The sequence below is a fragment of the Plectrocnemia conspersa genome, unplaced genomic scaffold (assembly GCF_051122295.1).
Source record: "Plectrocnemia conspersa isolate PC_06_02 unplaced genomic scaffold, ASM5112229v1 ptg000003l, whole genome shotgun sequence".
Classification (NCBI taxonomy): Eukaryota; Metazoa; Arthropoda; class Insecta; order Trichoptera; family Polycentropodidae; genus Plectrocnemia; species Plectrocnemia conspersa.
In genome coordinates, this window is record NW_028277167.1 from 24,036,491 (window position 1) to 24,060,943 (window position 24,453).

Below are 24,453 nucleotides of genomic sequence, written 5' to 3' on the forward strand. Positions count from 1 at the left end.
AATTTTTGGTCACCTTTAATTATATATTCGTCACGTTATGATGAATATTGTAACAAATAAATGCATTGAAATTTCAGCGCAAAAAAATCTGTTTATTATTAATAAATTCCATAACTAAATAAATTTAAGAGAAACTGTAGTTTTTTTTTTTTTTTGAAAAACTAAGATGTATATATGTACATATGTGGTGTCAAATTAATAAATTAGGGTATGTATCTGAAAATTGTATTTAATTTGTATACAGTGACTTAAATCAGTACTTTATTATAAAGACGTTGTTTTATGTATCGATTTTTGTCTTTTTATTTTATATTTTTTTTTTCATTTAATAGAAAAAATATTTTTTTAATATTGTTAAATTAGCTTATCTTTCTGTAGTTTATTTTAAATAATCATTTTTCAATCGATTACATTCGTTTTATTATCTGAAAAATAATTTTAACACAATGATTTTCTTAGATAATTATTTGGAATTGAAAAATAATAATTTATAAGGCATTAAAGTAAAAAGTTTCAGTTTTTAAATATTTATATTGTTAATATTAGCCATCTTTAATTAATATGTTAATTTGAATTTTATATAAAAAAACTCGAATTTCGAGGATAAAATCCGATCCGAAAAATCTGGATAAAAAAAAACAGTTAAAAAATTCCTACCACGAATCAATAAACATAATAATAATTTTGCATAAAGCTCAATATAAATTCCATATACATAAATTGCCATAGTTTATAAAAATCATAATAACCAATCGTAAAAATATAATTTAAAACAATTTTTAATAAAACAGAATATTGTTTATGTGGCAAATTTCTAGATTAGGGTTTTGAGAACCTGTGAAAAAATAAGCTTGTAAATTATATATATTTTTTTATACATTTTTATTACGAATTTAAACATAGTCTATGAAGAAAATCGCACCATTTATAAATTATAATAAGTGAAACGAATAGTAAATAGTGAGAGTTAACAGAAAGTAAAAATAAAACACTGTTTATACAAACAAATATGTTTATAAATACTCTTTGACTCAGGTCTTCTATCTTTTATTCAGGATTTTCATAAACATAAAATGAAGGCATTAAAAGTAGTCTGATTAACCTCACTCAAAAATAGAATTGCGACATATTATCACATTCCTTGTTTTGGTTGTAATAAAAAGCAACTTTATTTCTTCTACTTCAATAAGACAATTCTGAACTTCCTTTGAAAGGTCTATATTTAGTTCTAGATGTAAACGTTACATTTGCGTAATTGATCCTTAAATATTTAAAGCCCTGATTTATACTAAAAAATAAAAAAAATATTTGTAACGATGAACATTTTAATAACTCAGCTTATTCATTTCAAGATGGCGCTAATATTAACCTTTTTTAAATCGCTGTTTTGTTTTAAGCTATTAGATTAAATCTTAAACTAAAAAATGTAAGTTTGTAAAAATATTACTTTTCAGTCATTGGATAAATTATTTTTTTAACTATCAATTAAATTACGTAACAAATATATTAACGGAACAGACGGTTTTGTGTTGTTTTTAATATTAAAAAATTTACTCGAATTTGTCAAAAGATACCACAAATAAAAATCTGTAGCTAGAATTGACTAAAAACCAATACAAAATACACTTAATCTCTTATTATAAAATTACAAAAATATTTAGTAATTAAGGGGTTAGGGAAAAACATATTTTTATTTATAATTTTAATTTTTATGAATTGGAAAAATATCGCCAAAAAAACAATGTTCTAATTAATGTTGATTATTTCAGGAGAGCTTTTTCATTTTTATATTCCTTGTAATTTACTGTTTTCTACAAATTCTTTATAGAAAAAATCTCAAACATTTTGAGTGACTTTTTTCTGCGATGAAGAAGAAAATAGAGAAAACAGTAAATTACAAGGAATATGAAAACAATATTTTATTAAAAATAAACAACATATCACTTAGCAATTAGTTCCGTTATTAGCGTTGAATATTTGATTTATTTCTGCGAATAATATAAAGGTAGAGAAGCAAAAATTTGGGTGATAATAAATTACAAGGAATAGATAATTTGATGCTAAAATTAGTAATCCAGCTCGAAAATAAACTGTTTCTTTTTACTACAGATTTAGAGAAGTGGTCTTATCTAATTTTTAAGCAATTTATGTTATGCAAAAAAATCTCATATTAGCGTTGATTATTTTAGAACAGCTATTTAAAATATAAGCAAACATTTTTTGCGAAAAATAAAATAGTAAAGCCTCTCTAAAGATATTGAAATGGGTACTTTTGAGGGGGTTCTAATTAAGTCTTGTTACTAAGTTGTAGATATAAATGAGCGAAAAATTCAATCTAAACGACTCTAAAAGATCTACAAAAAGCAGATACGATTTTTTTTATCAATATGACTTTTTCAGTTCATTGACTCATTTCAAAGTAACATGATCATTGTTCAAATAAGTTTTGAGGAATAGCGCAAAAAATATATAATACAATGCTATATGAATAATTATTAAAATTATTTATAAACTATACTTTCAAACACGTATTCTTCCAACACAAGGCCGTATGAATTATTAAATTATCGCTATGTATTCCATAAGGTGCATTATAGAATGGAGGCTTTGTTGTCTTCTTTAAAATTCCATAGAGAGTTCAAGGCTAATTTTCGATGACGACTTAATGGAATACGTCGATATCTTTCGAACAACTGGGTCCTTTGTGGAAGAGGCTTTGTTTTCGCGTCAAATTGAAAGGCGTGCCTGACGGTATGCTTTTTATCGTTATAAGCAACCTTTATTCAGTGTGTATTTTTTCTATATCTTTTTTAATTTATTTTTTTATCGTACATCTCCGACAATAGAAGAAGCTGAGATACAAAATCACGAACGGGCACCATTGTGATTCGACTCGGTACTTAACCCAGATAAGATTTGTGCGTAACGCGTTCGATTGCCAATCGTGTTGATTTTGTGTCAGTTAAAATGTTTTCGTGAGTATACTAAAAATAAATTTTGAAAACTTGAAATACAAATCAAAAATTAGTACCTAAATGATTGTATATATTTTATGTAAGCTTGAATAGTAGAGATTTTTCACGGTCATTTCTCTCAATTCAATTGCTTCTTAGATTGTCTCTCAAAATCTGAATACCGATCCGTTATATAAGAGAAATCCGTCTAAACCACACGTTCTTTATACACAAATAAATAATGATAAAAATGCATAACATCCATTCTACAATTTCTGAATCGATTAACGTCACATCGATAAGTCGGACAAGAGGTCCATTGTTATGAGCTATTAATTTTTTGTCGTTTTGAGTGCCGCAAACGCACCTCATTAACATGATGATGCTCGTTTCACTCGAGAGCTTTCCTCTTATTCAATTCAATGATTTCTTAATCGCGCATTGTTACAATGTCGCTCTTGAAGCTTAAGTACGAAAATACGCATAATGTGCAATTATATGCGCTAAAGTGGTTTCGTGACTTCATCGATTCACCTTTCTCGTATTATTACGCGGTTATTATCTCATCAAAGCTAAAACGATGATTTAACCTTTTAAATCGCATACGTTCGCTGTGATTTATCGGCGAATTCCTAACGTTTTTAAAACCGTGAAGTTTTCATGATTTTTTACTTTGGGTTTCGCATGCTTAACACTTCAAACATGATTGACGATCGACTCGCAATATGATAAATTTGTGTTTTTTGCATCAAGCAATTCTCGTCGTCATATTATACTCAAATCTATTAATAAATTTTAAAGCTTGACTTACGAAACTTTTCTGCATCGGCTGCAATAATTATGTAGATTTATTTGCATACAAATAAAAAATAAATATTTTTTTTAAAAAGTTTAGAGCATTTTAGAACTTTTACTTTTTCTCTGTTTTTAATATTCTATATGTTATCGGACTCTAGTTATCATTTTAACAGCACTAATTTTGCTCAATTATGTCCTAAGTAAAAATATAGTGCTCTTTTTAAACCACTACCAAAGGTTCTTTAGCCAGGAATTTTGCTTTGACTCTGCTTGATTCTAAAAAAATCATAGCAAAAATATATTTATAAAAAAGGAAAAATTGACCATAAATAATGAATCTGAAACTACAGTTATTTGAGATGTATGTAATGATTTAAATCAAATATAAGTTCCTTCAACTCTTTTTATACATACAATAAATAAAAAGAGCGGAACATTGCCTTCAAAAGCACCCACTTTCTAGGTAGTACTTACCAGTAGTACCACAATAAATATTATATAGTTTTTTGACGCTGCTCCGTTTGTGTTAAAATTTTGACTTTTTGAACGTTAAAAAAATATTAGAAATGAGAGGAAATATTCAACGAATGTAGATTAGTTGCAGTAAATTTAGGTATTCGATCTAAATTTTCAAATCAATTTTTTTAAGAGCAAAATATCACTGTTACTTTATATTATTATTATGTATTGATTGATAGTGCAACTAAATTAAATAAAAATTATATAAAATAATTTCATCTAAAAAAAATATAAATAATGCACTATCTATTCTAATGGAAAGGTCAGCAAATAAATTAAAAAAAAATGCAATCCAATAACCTTCTCTCAGAAATTTTTAGCTGCAAGTAATTGAGATGAACCAAGGCCGACAATCTACCGTAGATTAATAGATTGATATTTTTTTTTTAAGATACGAGGTCGGGGTCACAATTCTATTCACACAACGCGGACGCATTGCGCTTGCGGAATTAACGGCGCGTTATTGAATCGTAAAGTGTGTCACGTGTGCATCTTGCTTATACATTAATATAAATAAAATTATGAGTAAAAAACTAGTAGGATCCGTTCTTAATCTTCTCTCCTATGAATAAACTTCCTGTGGACCTGTGACGTGCAATTAGTTGCGTCATGTCCGCGAGTGATGAGTTATGTCCAACGGGCCGAAGGGCACAATGCGAAAATAATTGCGCTGCACACAGGCGATGTAATTAAATAGCGAATTGAATAGTGTAATTGATGGCGTATGGCCAACAGGTAAGATTTAATTGGATAGCGTTTCTAAATCATAAGGGATATATTAAACGAGTAACACGAAAGCGCCGTGAAAATTGGTGCTGTTCAATTTGCGAGCGTTGCGAGATGAAAGTAAATTCAGAGTTGAACATAATCGCGTAATTTATTAAAAGTAAAAAAATACTTGATAAAAAGTGTGAGTAGTAAAAGCATGGATAGTTAAACAAATGTAAAAACTTTCTTTATTTTTTATAATAATAATCCAAATTCATTCTTGAAAATTATGTATGATATTCTGAATCCTTTTATTTTATTTATAATATTGCTGATTTTTTACTAGTAGTATAAATATAATTTTACTAGAATAAATATTTTTTATGAAACTATATAATATAATATACAAATAAAGAGATTAAATTGGTTACCAAACTTATCTTAGATATATACAAGATTAATTTCTTTAAAAAGGTTGATGAAAATCTAATAAAAAATACGATAGTTATCGTGTGCAAGTCCCTGAAAATTTATTTTCAGGGACTTGCACACGAAATGATTTTTTTGAAATGATTTTTACGAAAATGTATTTATTTTCGAAAGATTTATTTATTTCTATTCATGTTAAGGGTAACATTAATTCAATTTAAGCTATAAATGTTTATGTAAATATTATAGAATACAAAATACGTAAATTCTGCATAACCATTTTAGTATCAGACCATTAGATTTATTTTTTGATAAAATCATTATTTTTTTAAATAAACTATGGTGTTTTAAAATTTTTAAATATTCTCAATGACGTGTGTAATAATATTTAGTTCCTACAAAAATAAAAAAAGTTTGCTTTAAACAAAATCTGCCAACACATTTTAATTATATCGTTTAGTACATGGTTTCCCAAACTATGTTCCGCGGAACACCAGTGTTCCGCGGATCCAAAATAGGTGTTCCGCGGAGCCTAAATAGATATTTCACAAAAATTTAGAGTAGATTAAAAAAAATGTTAGTCTTGCTAATACATAAAAATTGTTCATAAATGTGATAAAAAAGCTTGAAAATATGTGTTAAATATTCAACATTGATGTGTATAAAATCTGGAGGGAAAAGTTTCATAAGTCGGTGTTGTTTTTTTTAACTTTAAAATTTGATCCTATTTAAACAATATTTTTTTTGTTAATTAATCACACGATATTAGTGCTTGTTATACGAATTTTATTTATGTGACTAGATATGCTACTAGCAGTCACTGTATTTTGCATAGGCATGCACTGTTGACTAAAAAAAAATCCACAAATTTAAAAAATGTTATGAAGTAGCCGTGAAAATGATAAACTATGTAAAATCTAGACCACTTCAATCCAGATTATTTAAAATTTTATGCATGAAATGGGTGGTGAACATGAAGCACTTTTATTACATACTGAAGTGAGATGGCTATCCAGAGAAAAAGTACTATTAAGACTTTATGAACTTCGAAATGAATTATTAGTCTTCTTGAAAGCACAAAATAATTTGCAACATAATTTTATAATTTTTTTAACAAATCCTTCCTGGTTGATACATCTGCATATCTATCGGATATTTTTACAAAGCGAAATGATGTTAACTTATAATTACAAGCAAAAAGTATTACAATTTTTAATATGATAGATAAAATTGAATCTTTTGATAAAAAATTACAATTTCAGATTTTATCGGTTGAATCTAATAATTTTGATTGTTTTCCTGTCTTGGATATGAATGTTTAAATGAATTGAATTTTCAAGTAGATAAAAAAGTTTCACAAGTATTTTTAGAACACCTATATTACTTGAAAATAATTCTTTCGGAATATTTTCCGAAAACTAGTAAGGACGATTCCTGGGTTCGGAATATATTTTCCGTGACAGTAAAACCAGTGGGCTTAAGGGATTATGAGAATTTAGTTAATGATTCTGATTTGAAACAAAAATATCAGCCATTAAATGATTTCTGGGCGAGTCTGACTGAAGAGTTCCCCAAGGTCTGGTTTTTTTACTTCCGTTTTCCACGACGTATTTATGCGAAGTGGGATTTTTTAAGTATATTGCAACAAAAACAAAATACAGAAATAGACTCCACGCCACGGCAGATATGAATATACAACTAAACATAATTGTGCCTGATATAAAAAAATTGTTATTTAAGAACATGTCATTAGAAGTTTTATTTATTTGTATTTTTATGTTTATTAAATAAATTTAATAACATTTCTTTAATACCATGTTTTATTTTATTATGAATTACCCAGCCTAAAAAATAAGCTAAGTGTTCCGCCAAAATTTTCGGATTTGCCAAGTGTTCCGTCGCTGAAAAAGTTTGGGAAACCCTGGTTTAGTACAACCTATATTTAGTTCGTAACAGAAAAAAATAACATTGCATTATTTTCTAATAAAAAACTTACATTTCGCTCAATTTTTTTAAATACATTTTTTATTTAAATATTTATTTATTTATTAAAATTAAGTACATTGTGACCTGACAGGTTAACCTAATGCGTCATGATGGCCAAAAGCAAAACAAATAGCTACATTTACACATATGTACATACATATATACGTATATAAATATAATTATTGAGACATACTAATTTCTTATATTTAATAACAATGTTTAGTGTAAAAATATGTCTGAATAGAACTTGCACAAATAGTAGAAAAAATTCGTTATGCTATACCAATTTTTTTTAACTTCGCCAGCCATCCTTAACATAAAAAATGGTGCGGTCATTTTTCTGCTACATAACAGAATTACTGGAAGTTTCTAGGTACCGTTATATTTTCATGATTTAAAGCAAATGTATTCCTTTTATATTCACACGTAATGTCTATATTATTTTACGCTTTTGCTTTCAAACAATATTGGCATCGTCATTTTAGTAGTTTTAAGTTGTTTTTAACAAATAAAAAAAATATTATTGCTACTACCGGTATTATATTTTGTAATACCGGTAATACTGAAGGTCAATTTTGCTACAATTATGGTATTATTGGTATTGCAATATGTAAATATATATTTATTTATATAAAATTTAGAATTTTTTTTTCTTTTATTTAAAATTTGCTTTTTGTGCCATGTCTTTTTTTAAAAAAGAAGGTTTTAAATCAGTTTTATTTTCTATTTATACTTAAAAATAATTTGTATATTTAATGTTAACGAAAACCAGTCGTATAAAATTATAAATATTGTAAAATACTATAAGAATAAAAATTGGCAATGCTTAAAAAAATCAGCAATGGACTTTAGTTATATTATTCAATATGTTAATATATATTTCATAATTTTAATTTTATTTTACAAACTAAAAATATAATCTTGTTAATAAATAATTTGTTTTAAAAATAGCTGTTAAATGGCTCAAATAATATAATATTTAAATTGTACTTAAATTATAAAAACGTATTGTAATTGATTTTCTGTGCCATATACCTATTTATATAAATGTTTTTTTTTTCAGTTACATCTTACGCCTACGCTCCTAATATGGGCACGAGAGCTCGACCTTGTGCCAGTTGAACGTAAGTCAGCCTTTACAATAATCATTCCAACTAACAAAACCAGAATAAAAGTAACATCTCCACTTTCAATTTAATAATTAGTCGCCAAAAAGAGTGTTAATTGTCTCATGCGAGGCTTTGTTCCGCACGCGCGGTCCGAATCGTATCTCACAATCCGCTTTCCTGATTCTTGCGGTCTGATGACTCAAGATTGGCATGTTTGCCCAACTATCCTCTGTCCATATATGTACCGTGTACAGTGCATTCACACGACTCGCCCACTTGGCGAGCAACTTTCACTAGCCGTTGCTACGTCACCGAGACTTCGGACTCTCGGGAAAAGGTCGTTTACGCAAAATCGGACCTCGGACCGACGCATCCGAACAGCTTTTTACTATCTGTCCTCTTGTTTGGAAAGATTTCACTTTCATTGGTGTTTACATATAGCGTTCGGTGTGTTGATAATGACCGCTTGGATGTGGGAATTAAGTAATAATGGTGTATAATTTTCGGCGCGGTAATGCGCGACCAGATTGGATATGAAAGTGAAATCATGTGAGCGTATTATAAAATAATATCATAATATTGATTATATATTTAAAAATCTATTTTAATATGTTTATATATTGTATCGATTAAGGGACGTCGTTTAGGGGGTCAGAAAAATGCATTTAATTTAATGAAATATTATAATATGAAACTAGAAACAATACGAAAAACATTAAATGTTGAAATTGTTAAAATTCATTTTCTTCTGTGAATCGGAAATTTTTTTCAAAATCATCTTATTACAAAAATGGCACTGTATATATATTTTTAACATCGTAATATAATTTTTGAATAAATAATAATAGGTATAAGTTAACCCTTTCTATGATACAAATAAATATACAAAATAACCACCGTTACGACATATTTTCTGAAATCATATTTCATGCCAAATATTTTAATTACGCATTAAAATTTCTTTAAAAATATCTACTCATAATATTTACCTGATAATTAGTAGTGTTTTCTTTGCTGCTCAGTGTTGTCATATAGTGGATTTCAAGTCAAAAGCTTTAGACGTGGATTATATTGAGTGACGCCATTTGTCATTTAAATACTCTGAATCTTAATGTAATGGAAATATTAAAAAAATGTCATTGGACCCCCCCTAAAATGAATTCCCTGCATTGTTGTTGTGTGAGTTCTGTAGAAATTTCTAGAAGTCGAGTAGTCTAAAGTATTCCATGAACTCAGCTTTCAGTTTCAAATTTATCATTCGAGGAGGGTTTGATGTGTTTTAATTCAACCATATGTAGCTTCAGCGTAAATAAATATTTAATAATACGCTTATTGACACGCTATAAAATCATTGTTATCGCTATCGAACTGCGACTCGAGTGAAAATGGATATTATCAGTGTCCTGACGGACCGTATGGTACGGAATACTATATAAGAATGCCCTTCAGAACAAAAGTCTGAAATAAATATGCAGCATTCTTTGCCCAAATGTATGATATTATGTCTGCACTTCACTCTCTGGAAGTTGGCCAAGGTTGGCCAAGGACGGAGAATATAGTGGGTTACTTCGGTTGAGTTCGGTTCTGCCCGCTTTAAGTGAGGTTACCGAGAACGGGAAGTAAAGTGGGGGTAATACAGTCGACTTGGCCAGCTTCGAGCGCTTCCTAACATTGTCGGCAAAAAGTCAAAGAATCCGAAGTCGGAGCTACTCTTTCAAGCGCGAGTGGTGAGATACTTCCCCTTTCGCTCTCTCGCGTGTTAAGTGACGAGAGTGAGAGAGATAATGATACAGTGATAGTTTTTCGTGAACTGAGATAGAACGAGTAATTCGGTTCAATTTCAGTATGCGCGTAGGCGTCTTATGATCAAAACGCATGACGAGCGCTGCATCGTGGTCACGTGGTCAAGTTATAATACCACATGCTTATCGGGGACTTCAACAGACTCTTACTGACATCTTTGAATATTTTAGGGCACCAAAAGGGATTAATTATATTTTTAATAGTATATTCTTCTAACAGATATTGTTATTATAATTTTATTTATATAAAATTAAATAATTAAAAAATAATTAGTGGTACTTGATTTTGTTAAAAAAAATCGTTTCGAATATCCTTATGTATTTTCCTAGCTCGGTTTATATAAATGTCACACCATAACGAATTCTTATTTAGAATCGATGGTAACAAATTCTAGGATAGTCACAGATGTGGTGTTCGTATTCTGAAGTATCATTTTTATGCCTTATGGCATTTTGCAAAAGTCGACAAAGATTTTGCGTAAATTGAATATTTACGACCGAAAAGTTTTCACTGATATTGTATTGGTGAGTGCCTACACAAACTTTTATAATTATCAGTAGCGTAATTTTAATAATATGACAATTTAAAAATTGCGATTATTTGGCACATTTTCGATCGCGCGCAAATATGCCAGCTGTACGTGACAGCAGCCGCCGTACGGATGTCGTTCATGGACGTCGTGCATGTTCCAATAAAAGAAAAACAACAACTAGGATTATTTAATTAGAACAAATCTTAATTTGATTAAACTCTATGTTATAAGCTGACAGACAAAATATTGAAAACTGTAATAAATTAAAGAGTATTGAAATAATTTAAAAAATCCGTAGTTTATTTTTTAAAATGTTGTTTTGCTTTGTGTTGATTTAATTTTTACCGTAAAAGTCATAAGGTTTATTTCATTTTCATTAATTATATTCTTATATTTCTTTAAAAAAAAATACTGGTAAATATTTAATTGCAAATTGGTTAAATTTAATAAATTTATTGCAGAAAAAATATTTTTTAAAATTTAATTTAAAAGAATAATATTATTTGTTGTTTGAATAAGAATCTTATATTTTATCGCGAAGTTTGAAAAAAACTCTTCACAATTTTTTATAGTACGTGAAAAAATCCTTATATAAAAACAGTTTTAGTTACTTTTAATATAAATTTCTTTTATAAAAAATAGATAATGACAATAATGTACAATTATGACACAAAGAATAGATTAATTAAAATTTAAACGATTAAAGTATAAATTTGCTAACATGCTCAAAATATTGCAATCTTTAAAATCTCTAATTAAACACCAAAATTTCATATCAAAAAAATTGAGATATTGTTTTATTTTCCTATTTTCAAGTTGCCTATTTAGTTTTTTGTTTTTTCTGTAAAATTGTTAAATATGGAGTTGAAAATTTTACACTTTAAGCCATTGATACAGCATTACGCTGCTCCTGAAAATTTTATATTGTATATAAATACGCAGAGCTATAAATATATCAATATCAAATAACTTTTTACATAGCAACAAAGTAACAACCAAATATAATTTCAGTTTTACATTTTCCTTTCAAGAATCAATTTAATCAATGCAATTTATAGTTTGTAGATATCATATTATAATAAATAATATAAATATAATTAAAATCAACAGTACATTGACATTGCAAATTTGGTTAAAAAAAGCAAAAATAAGCTCATTAAAAATTCAGATTCGTATAAATATTTATTTTTAATTCAGATTAAGCTGTTATTTTATACATAGTTAATTTTTTTATAAAAATATGATTTCAATGCTGCTTTAGTTAAAAATCATTCATTTCCTTCAAAAATAAAATTTATACACATTTAAATAAATTTAATAAATGTAAAAATATCAATTATTTATTCTATAAATTTATATAGAAGTTGGTCTATATTTATTTGCACTATAATTTTGCTACTTTTAGATAGTTGTTGAGTGCTTAGCAAATATATTAAATATTACAGTTACATTTAAATGGATGCTAGTATTTTAAATAAAAACGATAACATTATTATATATGAGCAAAGGTCACTTGCTTTGCGCAGCAATAAACGCTGCATAGTTATTTTAAGCCGGTAAGACGAGAAATGCCGTTTCTTTGATTTTAACACATTCTAATTAGCATAATGGTTTAGTTCAAGGAATCTATTTTTTATGCGCATTATTTCTTATTAAACTTTCCATCAGGTCACTGAAAATATTGATCTTCTTTGAAACACAGCTAGCTCGTAGCATGAGCATCTATTTTATGACATGTCTATAAAATAGTTGTTCAATCAATATACTTAAAGCTGTAAGCTGAGAAGTCGTCTGACCCACTTAGAAACCTTCACAACAACAATTAATAACAATATTTTGACTAAATGAGCGATACTATGTGATGCTAGACGTAAAATAGTGTTATAAATATTTGTAATGTATGTCGCTATGATGAGTTAAAAACTGCAATTAGATCTTTACTTACAGTTTATTAAAAAATATTAATCATATTGTATTACCAAAACAGCTGATTATTTAAAATTGGCTAATATTATTTTAAGAAAGCTTTTCTTAACCATTATCTATTATTTACTTTAACATGCATTCTTAAACTCAAAGATAATAGCTTTTTTAATATTATCCTTCATACATATAACACAATTTTTATTTTATATATTTTATTTTTAATTAAGACTATGGTATTTATTGTATTAAACTAGTCTAATATCATTCTAAAAAATAATGAATACATGACAAAAATCAATTATCTATACACTAAACCTACAAATTATGTCTTCTACTTTCGATTTTATACCTCTCTCGTGTTCGTGTTCGAGATTACAATGTGTTAATTGATTTTGCGTTTAACTCCACGTACATAGGAACGAGATCGTTAAACGATTGCGTGTTTGGAGGCGATAATTGATTATGAAGACATCTGAAATACTGCCCATATTTTCTATTACGGTTTACTCTTGACGTATTGCCGCAATCGACGGGTTTTTATTAATTAAGAATGTTAACTTAACCTAACGCCAGTTTACGCGTTAAATGTCTAACATTTCGAATTAGCAACAGCGTCCTATAGTCGAGAGCTTACATCGTGAAATTATTTATTGCCGTCGTTCCGCTATTTCTGCGAATAAACTCGGACATTGTTCGTCAAAGATCATAAATCAACCGGCATATTGATCGTTTTTCTCCAATACAAATACACAGAGAGAGAGGGATAGACGTTAACCATTGTAAATACCGTCGTGATTCATGGCAAAGAAAGTTAGCAACGAAGAACCATTAATTACCATTTCATTGTTCGTCCCTATCTCTCAATCTGTACTTGGGGATTCTCAAACGGTCCACGCGAATAATAAAACTATCGTGTCGTTCGATTTAATCGGAAAGATTCTAAAAACTTCGTTAACGTGTATCGTGTAGCGTCCGTAAAATGTGCTGCCAATTAAAAAGTTGGCCGTATCGTCTAACTCTGCCCTGTATCTGAACCATCTTCATGTCTGACACGTCAGATAATAAAGATAGTTGTAAGACGTGAGCAAAAAATTAAATTAAATCTTTAGCATTAAGTGAAAGGATTATGTACTGAAAATCATTGGAGTAAATCAATCTAGAATTTAAAATATATTTTTAATATCATTTTTATAATAAATTATGGTATTAGGTAATCCAGAAATGAATGTTTTATTATTAAGATAGAACCTTCTTCCACCCCTCAGTCATTTTTTTAATTCTATTATCACAAAACGTTATTATTCACTGAGTAAAAATTCTGGTATCGTAAATTTTGGGGCGCAATTTTATTTTTAAATATCAACACAGATATAACAAAATATATACTCAGGAATCAACGGCTAAAGCATAATTGATTTATAATATATGTATATAGTACCTATTTCATTTATTAAAATAAAGTGGAGGACTCTAGATTATTACTATGAATTTTTAGAATAGAAAAAGTAAAATTTTTAGTATAAAAATCGTTATTAAAAATACACAAAATTTTCGTTTTTTTTATTTTTTATGTCAATAGTATTTTTTGAACATAAATAGATTAATATTTGTTGGTAAATTTTGTTGCTGTTTTTTTATTTAATATGAAAAATTCGGCACACTTATTGATAATGATTTTTAATTTAAGATTATTTCGCTTAGGCGAAATGATAAATTTCAAAATAACCTTAAAAAAATTGAGGATGTAATTGAAAAGGCACACAAATTGGTTTAATTTTTGTATAGACTTAAATATTTTTTTTATTTATAGTTATGAATTCTAGATTATTACTATAAATAAATAAAAATTTGTATAAAAGAACTGGACAACATCAATATTTTTATTGCAATAATCTACTTGACAAAAATAACCCTTGGCTTTACATAATATAAAATTATACATTATTGCTATTTTTATAGATTTTTTTCACAATTTATGTATTAAGTTTAAGCAATCTATTTTTAGTATCTTAAAATTATTAAATATATCCTAATGATTATAAGTGTGGGTCAAAATAGAATGTTACAATTTTAAATATGCCATAAAATATTTTATTTTTATTAAAGAAATATTAAAAGTACCATTTTCCTTAAAATGTCATACATTAAACGCAAACAGTAACAATCTTCATCGCCATTACCCTAATTCGAGTACATAAATCTCGACATTACTGTTATAACACTAATCATTCTAAGGTCGCATTTGAGCGCCGCGGTGGAAACAGATTTTCGCGTTTTTTGTCGCGCAGTTAAATCACCGGTTAAATTTAACCGAGTGAAAAATCCACGCTCGTAAACCGAATCGCCCGATCGCATTTTTCAACTGCGTTTTAAATTATTTTTAACACAATGTTTAATATTTTTATATTTTGTAGCAGTTTGTATACTTCCGCGATTATATATTATACACATGGCGAATTTTATTTTACACTCTTCTCTAACAATGCCTTAGAAAATGTTTTATGATCCAGCGGTCGTTAAGATTTCTCGGAAGAAATGCATGCACTTTGCGAAATCGTAAACTTTGTAATGAACTTTTTATTGCCCATGTTAAATAAGTGTAAGCTTTATAAATATGTAGAGAAACTTTCTCTGTTTATTTAATAACTGTAAGATTATATGCTGGTTTTAAATTACATTTTTTCATTATGTTATCAATAAGTAAGTCGTATTTATGATCGAGTAAAAAGCAACAACATATATAGTATATGTTGTGACACTTACAGTTAATCTGTTTTAGATTTGCACTTAAACCTGCTACGATAGTTTGAATATGCATAGCGTTAATACGTTGCATCGCACATTGGAATATATCTAACGGATTTATGATTTTTCAATGCATTAACCGTTACAATGAAACATATAAAATTAAAATATGATTAGTGGTGTACATTGTAACAAAACTATTTAACGAAATTACTTTTCTTGAAGCACTTAACAATTTTATGACTATCATTGGGTAAGCGCTAAAATTACTGTTGAAAGTTTATTACTCGTGAGTTAGTATCGATAAAAGTTTTGTATATACAAGGTATAAACTTTAACTATGAATAGTTTGAAACATACAGGTTGTATGTATGCGGTCAGTGGTTCGTCTTTTAAAATTGAATACGAATGCCCAGTGTGTGCTCGAAATTAATACCATTAAATTAATAATCCGGCACACCCGCCACAATGGTTCGTTCGTGCAAGATACACTTTAGGAAGGCATCGATCAAAGTCGTTGAAAACACCATGGAAATGCACAATAGGTGGCCGAAAATGTTGTATCTCTCGCATGACATGACACGCCGCACAAATCTAATACCACTTATAAAAAGTTTGCGCAAACTGTAGTTAAAAAAAAATAAACAAAAAAAAAACGGTTTGATTACTACTAAAAAAATGTGAACATATACATATTTCTGTTTATTTTCTATTATATCTCCACACTTTCCCAATCTTCTTAATGTGTAATCGGACTGGTTTAGTTTTTCGGTAAGCTGATACATAGTTTGAGTAGGATTCGCTGGTCTTTCACATCCAGGACTATTCTTGATTTGATTTGATGAATTAATCACTACTTTACCAATATTTTTAGTGGCCGTATATTTATTTTTAATGCATATAACATGTAATTTTGTATTAATTGTTTATTTTAGGGTCTAATTTTTTTGCTATTGTAAAATATGGGGCTCAAGGAATACCTAATATAATAAAATAATAAACATTCTGTACAAATATGCATCAATTAATTATTTAGTTAAATGGACTAGTTCTTGAAATACTTTATGGAAAGCTCTTAGTTATTATTCATTTAACGATAATGTCACTGATATTTAAAAAATAGGTTAATGCGAAAAACTTTCATTTTAATAGAAAATCGCAATGAATTTATATAGAAGGGTCTGATGATAGATAATGATATGAAATTGAGAAATTATTAGCGTTTAGTAAAAATATTTTGTTTGAAAAATTTGAAACCGAAATGATAAAAATAACGGTTTTTAGCCCAGCAATTTATTATTTGACTAGATTTATTTATCAGTGCCTATTCGTTTTAAATCAATTTTTATATAATAGCTGTGAATCGGTTTAAGGTCTGTCACATTTCGATAAAGATTACATTGAACTCTTGATTTTGTATTTCATAGCTCGAAGAGGGAAGCGGCTGCTTCCTCGGTTTTGGTCAATGCTTCGACGTAGATTCGTTTTGTGTGAGTCGAAATTATATGGTAAAAGTTTCTGCATTCCGAATGGAAGTGAATGGCATGCGCTATATATTCGCTTATATACGCTAATTAAAATGTAGGAAGTTATTGTTTTCTGATTTTGTGCTAAAATTAAATTCATTATTTTCTTATTAAATTTGAACTGCTGGATATTTGGCAACATTGCACTTGTCATCGTGCATTTTATCGACTGTTGGCATTTGTCAATACAATAACCGTTGTTTATAGTTCATTTGTAAATTTTAATCACTTCCGTCCGAATAACGAATGATCATTGATGCGTGTTTGCGACAAGTTCTTTCTCATGGTTAATGAATAATTGCGAAAAGTCCTCACGAATTTATGTAATAACATATATAATATGTTTAATGTCAAATATATATATGATTTAAATTATTTTAAACATTTTTATGTTGAAAATTTTAATAGTCATGTATATGCTACATTGAGACCAGCATTTGAGTCTGCAAAGATCTTAAATTTACCTGTTTCTAAATTTTAGTGGAGATGACTAAAAAATATTCTACTATGTTTATTTTTTTATAGCATATCAATAGTAATTAAAACTGTGATGAAACAGCTAAAATATTTTTTTTACTATGTGACTGTTACATGTATATAAAGTATATCAATAAATAACTATACAATTATCCCCTCCCCTCCATTCTAATAGTTATTATATGAAAATCTCATATACGACCACTCATAACTTATCTGTACCATATCCGTTAAAATGTATGTTATATGCACGTTCTTATAAAACAGCGTTTTAGCGGCTTGTTTAGAAAGCGGCGAATAATTTCTTGTTTAAAGCAATGGACCCAAAAACGGGATTTATTGTAAATGGTACAAGTCATGAAAGAGTGCGCTTCCTTTAAAATTGTACAGACCGTCATTTCAAGAAGTACAACTAAATTCCATTGTTGCCACATTTATGCAACCTAGGATGAAACAGATGATTTAAAAATATGTTTATAAAAAAAAAACAGAAATATCAGTATTGCTCCAGATAATTTTTATTAATTAAGGAGGCTAGGGAGAATATGATAATTAATCTTCTATCCTTTGTTCGATAGTATATAAGCTTTTGAACATACATAGCTTTTCAAAGTCGCAATGTTGGCTTCGGGGGAATTTTCTGGGCGATGGAGAAGCCATGGAGGACGATGGAGAAGTGGGCAAAAAGTTTTTGTTAAAAAAATAATGTTGTGCGAAAATGTCTTAGGCATTTTATATATATAATAAAGTAAATATCTTTTGCTTACAATATAATGCATTTTAGGACTTTTTGAACTTTCTTAACCTATGGGTTAGGTCTGAACCTTTAGGGTAATTATTTATTTTAATTTTTCTTTTAATTGCGAATACTATTTTTATTAATTGCAATTATTTTCTTATAAGTAGAACATATTAAATATATATAGCATATATTAAATATAAATAGAATTTTTGATTTTATAAGTAGCACTGTAAAAATAGCAAAAAATAATTATTTGAATATTAAAAAAACAAATATTTTTCTTTGATTATTAATCAATAATATTTGTGAAAATCTTGTGTAAAATTGTGATTTTTTTTTTAATAATTTCAATATTTTAATTCTGAGCTTTTTTTACAAACTTTGAATATGTAAAATTGCATATGCTACAATAATATTTTAGTGGAATAAAAAATGTATGGGTATTATTACGCTTATAATTTATTATTAAATGAGACAGAAATATAGTTTTCCAAAGGTGGGCGATGAGCTAATTAAGTTTCAGAATCTATGAGCTAAAACGATGCCATTAGAAAAGTACTTAAATTTTGATTTGAAATACCCCTAGATTGATATTCAGTAGAGCTTACATTGACTTGACACAGAAAACACTTTCAAAGTCCGGCTGTATCGGCCGCTCGTACTTACTTTACTTTATTTACATTAAATCGTCATCTTTGAGACAACAATAGCACCGTATCTTAACTAGAGTACTTTTAATACATATCTAAAACTGCAGGTAATTATTAAAATTATTACTATGTCAGTAAAAGCATCTCTAAAAAAATTGTAAAAATAGCTTAGCCCTTTTTGCGTGTTTTTTTGCACAGAAAAGAGTATATATTGATGTAAAAAATCTAGAATAAATGTATCTTAATTGCAATTAACAACAAATCACACAGTTTTTTAGAAGATTATATTTAATATAATCAAGTACGTTAATATTTATATTTAAATAAAAAATTTCCATTACATTTTCTTATTATCTAATAGCGGAATATGTAATGTGTCAGACCACACCGTGTTTCATAACCGTCCGATGACAAACCGTTTGATTAATGGTTAAAAAATGTATAACCCATTCCGCATGAGGTCGCACGCGCCTTTTTTATGATTAAGGTCACGTGTGTGTTACATGCATGTGAGTTATCATCAAATCACGAGTGGAACGTACCGATTTGACGTTTGTAAAAAGTACGGGAACAGGTGTGTCTTGGGCGAAACGTGAATAACAGTATTTTACGGATGGTTAACGAACAACACGCCAGAAACCTATCTCGTGTCATCGTAATTAAACGTCACACGTTTCATTTGCGGAACGGTATCTATACGAGACTGATCCGTCTCTTTTTTATTTTGAAAAAATGTTTAGAATGATTAATACGATGACAATGGTAATGTTCGAAAGATGAGCTTTAGGGTGTGTCTGGGCGTAATCATGTAAACATTTGACAGCTTTTATGGCCTGCCGTGATTCAAAGCTTATGAATAATTCAAGAGACGTGTAACAAAAATGTATTATTAAATTTAAAGTCTTAAAATGACTATTGTTTTTTTTTTTATTTGAAGGTTAACTAATTTATATTAATGTTTGTGAGATGTGGGAGTCGTTTATTTTGTATGTTACATAATAAAAGCCCTTGGTATCGTGTGAATATTTTTGCAAAAATAAGCTTTTAGATGCATTAACACATTGCCTTATAACTTTATTCTAAACAATATCAAACATTTTAACGCAATGTCAATATTGGTTCAAAATTTTTATTATTATCCACTTATCTTTACCTCTAGAGTAAATTGTATGTTGCTATGTTAGTTACTCTTATTTGTATGGCCTTTAAAGTGACATATAACTACAGATAATTAAAAATTATAGCACGATAAACCATGTGCATCGGAGATGTAATTTTGTTTATACATATTATATATAATATTCTCTATGAGCTGAAGTAGCTCATTATTTGAGAATTTTTATTGCTTCATTACTCTAGCTTGATTGTAATTAATAGTCATGATATTCATCCGCGGTATTAAAAAAATCTGAAAAAATAGGAGGCGAGCGTTAAATGACGTTAAATAATAAATCTGTACTTCAAGTCTAAATTAAAAAAATAAATCGCGGAACGCAGGCTAAAGGACTTGCTGCCATTGCGGTCCTAAACCTGACATTTAACAAAAAAGCGCATTAAAATTAAAAACACGATTATACCACTAATCGTGCTGATTTGAATGGCTATTATGCAATTGTGAGTGTTCTGCCGATTTTTATTGTTTATTGTTAAATAAAAAAATTGACATTTTGATGGTTTATAAATAATTGTGTAGCTTAGTTTTCGACTCACTTTCTATTTAGTATTATTTCATAAAAATGACACTAATAATTTACAAAAATATTTTGAAGCTAATTGTAAAATATAAACTAATTCATCGTATTGTATTTTTTATAAGGATTTCAAACTAAAATTTATGAAGTTAAATAAGTATAGCACACACCTATAAACTTTTGTTATAATTTGCAATGTATTATAAAACTTAGAGCAGATTAATTATAATGTAACTATATATGGATTTATGTATCAGGTTGTTCCATACATATACATATTTTTCTTTGCGTTTGCTTCCATTACATATATCAAGTCTTTGCGTTTTTTTAAGATGTGGGTTAAATTAATTAAAAACTAAAACGTGTAATACTTTTACTAAATTATATATTCTCCATCTACATGTTATTCAATTTTTTTATATCTGATTCGATGTTTTTGTAAAATATTCATTTGTTCACCTAAAAACAGTTTTAAGGATCTTATTAGATGATAATCATTTAGAGCAATGTCTAAAGAATACGGTGGGTGAGAAATGAGTTTCCGAGAAAATCTATTGATTTTTTTATGTCGTCTTTTTGAATACGTGATTCTTTTATTCATTAAGGAAGGTCTATTTTATAGTCTGAATCGCTTTTAAACGATTTATACTATGTGTATGTCGTAATTTTCTGCCTATAATTCAATACCTTATAATGAATTATGACCTTCATATCCCACTAAATGCATAATATTATCCTATTGGGGTGTATCCTTTTCTCGTGGTTAGAATTGGGGCTGATTGCCATCCAAATACTGCCTTTTACTACTTAGTAATGACTCAAAAATAAATCTTTACGTTCAAGAATCAAATGCAAACTAATGAGACAACCTGATTCTTTTCGCTTTATACTATGATTTTTATGTTTTATTTTTTTGGATATATCATTACTCTTAGTATCTCAAATACATTTAGGTTAGGATTAATTTTTTGAGGTAAAAATAAAATTACAGTAATGCAGCAAAATCCAAATACATTTTTACAAGTGGATAAATATTTCTACTAGCAAAAATATAGATTGACGCTAGTAAAATTATATGCTGATTTAAAAAATACATAAAACTCGAAAAACGTTCATTTTCTGTTCAAATCCATACTTAACCTAATGAGTTTTCTTGAAATATTTATAGTTTTAGAACTTTTATTAGGTCAAGTCCAAAATAACATAAGGGAAAGAAGAAGTACAGACAGATCCTTACCGATATTACTACGGACTTTTGATATGAGAGTATTGGTTAAAGTATAATCAAACCAAATTTTGATCAATAGGAGGGCGCAAAAACAATTATCACTTCTCAGAAGGCAAAAATTCACGTCAAAAGCAATAAAATCGTGTCGGCGCCATTGCAGTGGGAACGCTCGAGCGTTCCCACTGCAATGGCGCCGACACGATTTTATTGCTTTTGACGTGGATTTTTGCCTTCTGAGAAGGGATAATTGTTTTTTGCGCTCTCCTATTGTTCAAAATTCGGTTTGATTGTACATTAACCAATACTCTCATATCAAAAATCCGTTAGTGTCATAGCGGTAGTTGTAGAATAACCATAAATTAAAACAGATCTTTATCATTAAGCGGACGACGTGAAAAAATAATCAAATTTAGAGAAATTTAGGTTGGGCGACCGTACAATTATTACAAAAAATAATTCACACAATACTTATTTGATGCGAGGCTCTTAGTGTTTTTTTTCTGTTTAAAGATTTTTGAAATATTGAAACGACCATTGACTGGCCTACTTTTGCCCCCCCCCCTCCCCTCAATAGAAAAAGTTAAATGACAAACGCTTTTCATTTTTTTAATAACGTCACAAAAAATAGGCAAAATTATGAGATTAAAATTATAATATAGCAATTGTGTTGCATCGCTCTTAGTTTCAAATGGCATATCTGGATCTTTTGAAAAGTTTCTAAAAGTTCGATTAACGATAAATAGTTGTGACTCTTGTGCTCCAGCGTGTTTCTAAATCGCGTTTTAATGTCAGTGGTAAAGCTTTTTTAAATTATTCCTAGTGAATAGTAAAACGAGAAAATTGTATTGATGCTTTCAACTGTTTCGCTAAATATGAAGCACGTCAACATCGAGGCAACAAACTCCTCAATGTGGACTACTTGAAGAGAACTAAGCTCTTTGAACGGGTCTAGTTATCATTATTAGTGATTGTGTAGTGTAGAATAAAAAACACAGTGTTTAAAAACATTAAGTAAAATTAATTGTATGTCATAAACAAGACCACTTTTAATTTAAAAAAAAACATACAGGGTGCTGTACTTATCTTTTTAGTTATCTATATTGTAGTCTGTCACTCGCTTTGCTACTAATAAGTAACAAACATTCACACTTTGTTTCTGACTGAAGAGGCGTTGGTGCGAATACACTGATAAAGCTCAGCGAGAGCTTTCGCCTGAAGCTCCAGATGATGATACAACCCGAGTGACCTTCGTGTCGCAGTTGACTGGGTTAAATAAAAGTCGTGTCACGAGCTGTGCGATTTCGTGACCCGACGCAGGTCCGCCCCGTTGACCCGCCCCAGGTGGCAACGCTCGAGCACGAGCATAACCGATGATTGGCACTTTCGATAAATCAACGTTCTCCAGCACGTCAATACAGCATCCCGGCAATTAACCGTGGGACAATAAGTCCATTGGGAATATATTATATAACAAACGGAGACCCGCCGCGAATTGTTTGCCATTGACTATTACAAACCTGGCTTTGGCACAATCTAACATTCGTATAATGATACTTTGACATGTGGTTAATTAATCATGGTTTGTGAATGTGTTAATTATTGTAATTGTTTATTTGAGTTCAATAATTCAATCTAAATATATTTTTATAGTTGATAAAATCCTGCATGATGTTGTCGAAATGTTAATCAGATTCATAGCCCTAATCATTCAATTTTTGGAGAGTCAATCGTGTGATGTGAAGTCGCACATTGGACCTTTTCGATCATTGGTGAATTTTATAAATTTATTGACAATATCTCTCAGCTGCAATTGTTTAGCTAGGATTAAACAGAATGTGATGGTTTATACCAAAAGTAGCCCAACCCAACAAGGGGTCGAAATTACGCTTGAAGACTTTGTGTCAAAATTACTTGTAAAGGCCCACTAAAAGGGGGGGAAAAGAGGGTTATTCGTATCCAATTAAACGGTATCTAAGTGCATTGAAACAAATTTTTAATATGTTAATTTATTTAGATAATGCAGCCAAATTTATATAATCAAAATATACATTAAAATATAATACAAATATAAAATAAAATATTTTTTATCATAATTTATTTCTTAATGCACTTAGATGTTTCTTTATTCCATTGAGGACACCCGCTAATTTTTATTTCTGCAGATTGTCCTAGGAATATTTCTATACAAATTTACACCTCCGTACAATATTTTTTTAAATTGTCTCTATTTCTAGTATTTATTATTATTTAAATACTTATTTTTCTAACTTATATATAAATACTAAAATAATTATTGAATATCCAACCATTCCAATCCAATCGAAGCAACAACAAGTTTGTGCATAAATACTGTAAAAAAATATAGCAATTAAATTTATCTTTTTATACCACAAAGAGCTTTAAATGTATTAATACTATGTATCTATCTAGAATGTAAAAAAATATAAAACATATGAGTTGAGACTATAGTGTATATATATAAAAAGTAGATAGTAGTAAAATAGTCAATACTACTTATCCTATTTAGTTGGTATTAAAATTGATTGCTGTAATATAAATACAGCAATATATTACTGTAGTAATATTATAGACCATATTAATATTATTACAAATTATTCTGGAACGCTTAC

The 24,453-nt window shown here is 28.6% G+C and overlaps 1 protein-coding gene across 2 annotated transcripts in view; it reads left to right on the forward strand.

Annotated features, from left to right (window-relative positions):
• The window catches only part of LOC148237020 (uncharacterized), a 109,038-nt gene that overhangs the window by 40,643 nt on the left and 43,942 nt on the right, over positions 1-24,453 (forward strand). For both annotated transcript variants that reach the window (XM_088182382.1, XM_088182381.1), the window contains exon 2: positions 8,458-8,518. The gene's annotated coding sequence lies outside the window, so the exon portion shown is untranslated. The remainder of the gene's footprint in view (positions 1-8,457; positions 8,519-24,453) is intronic.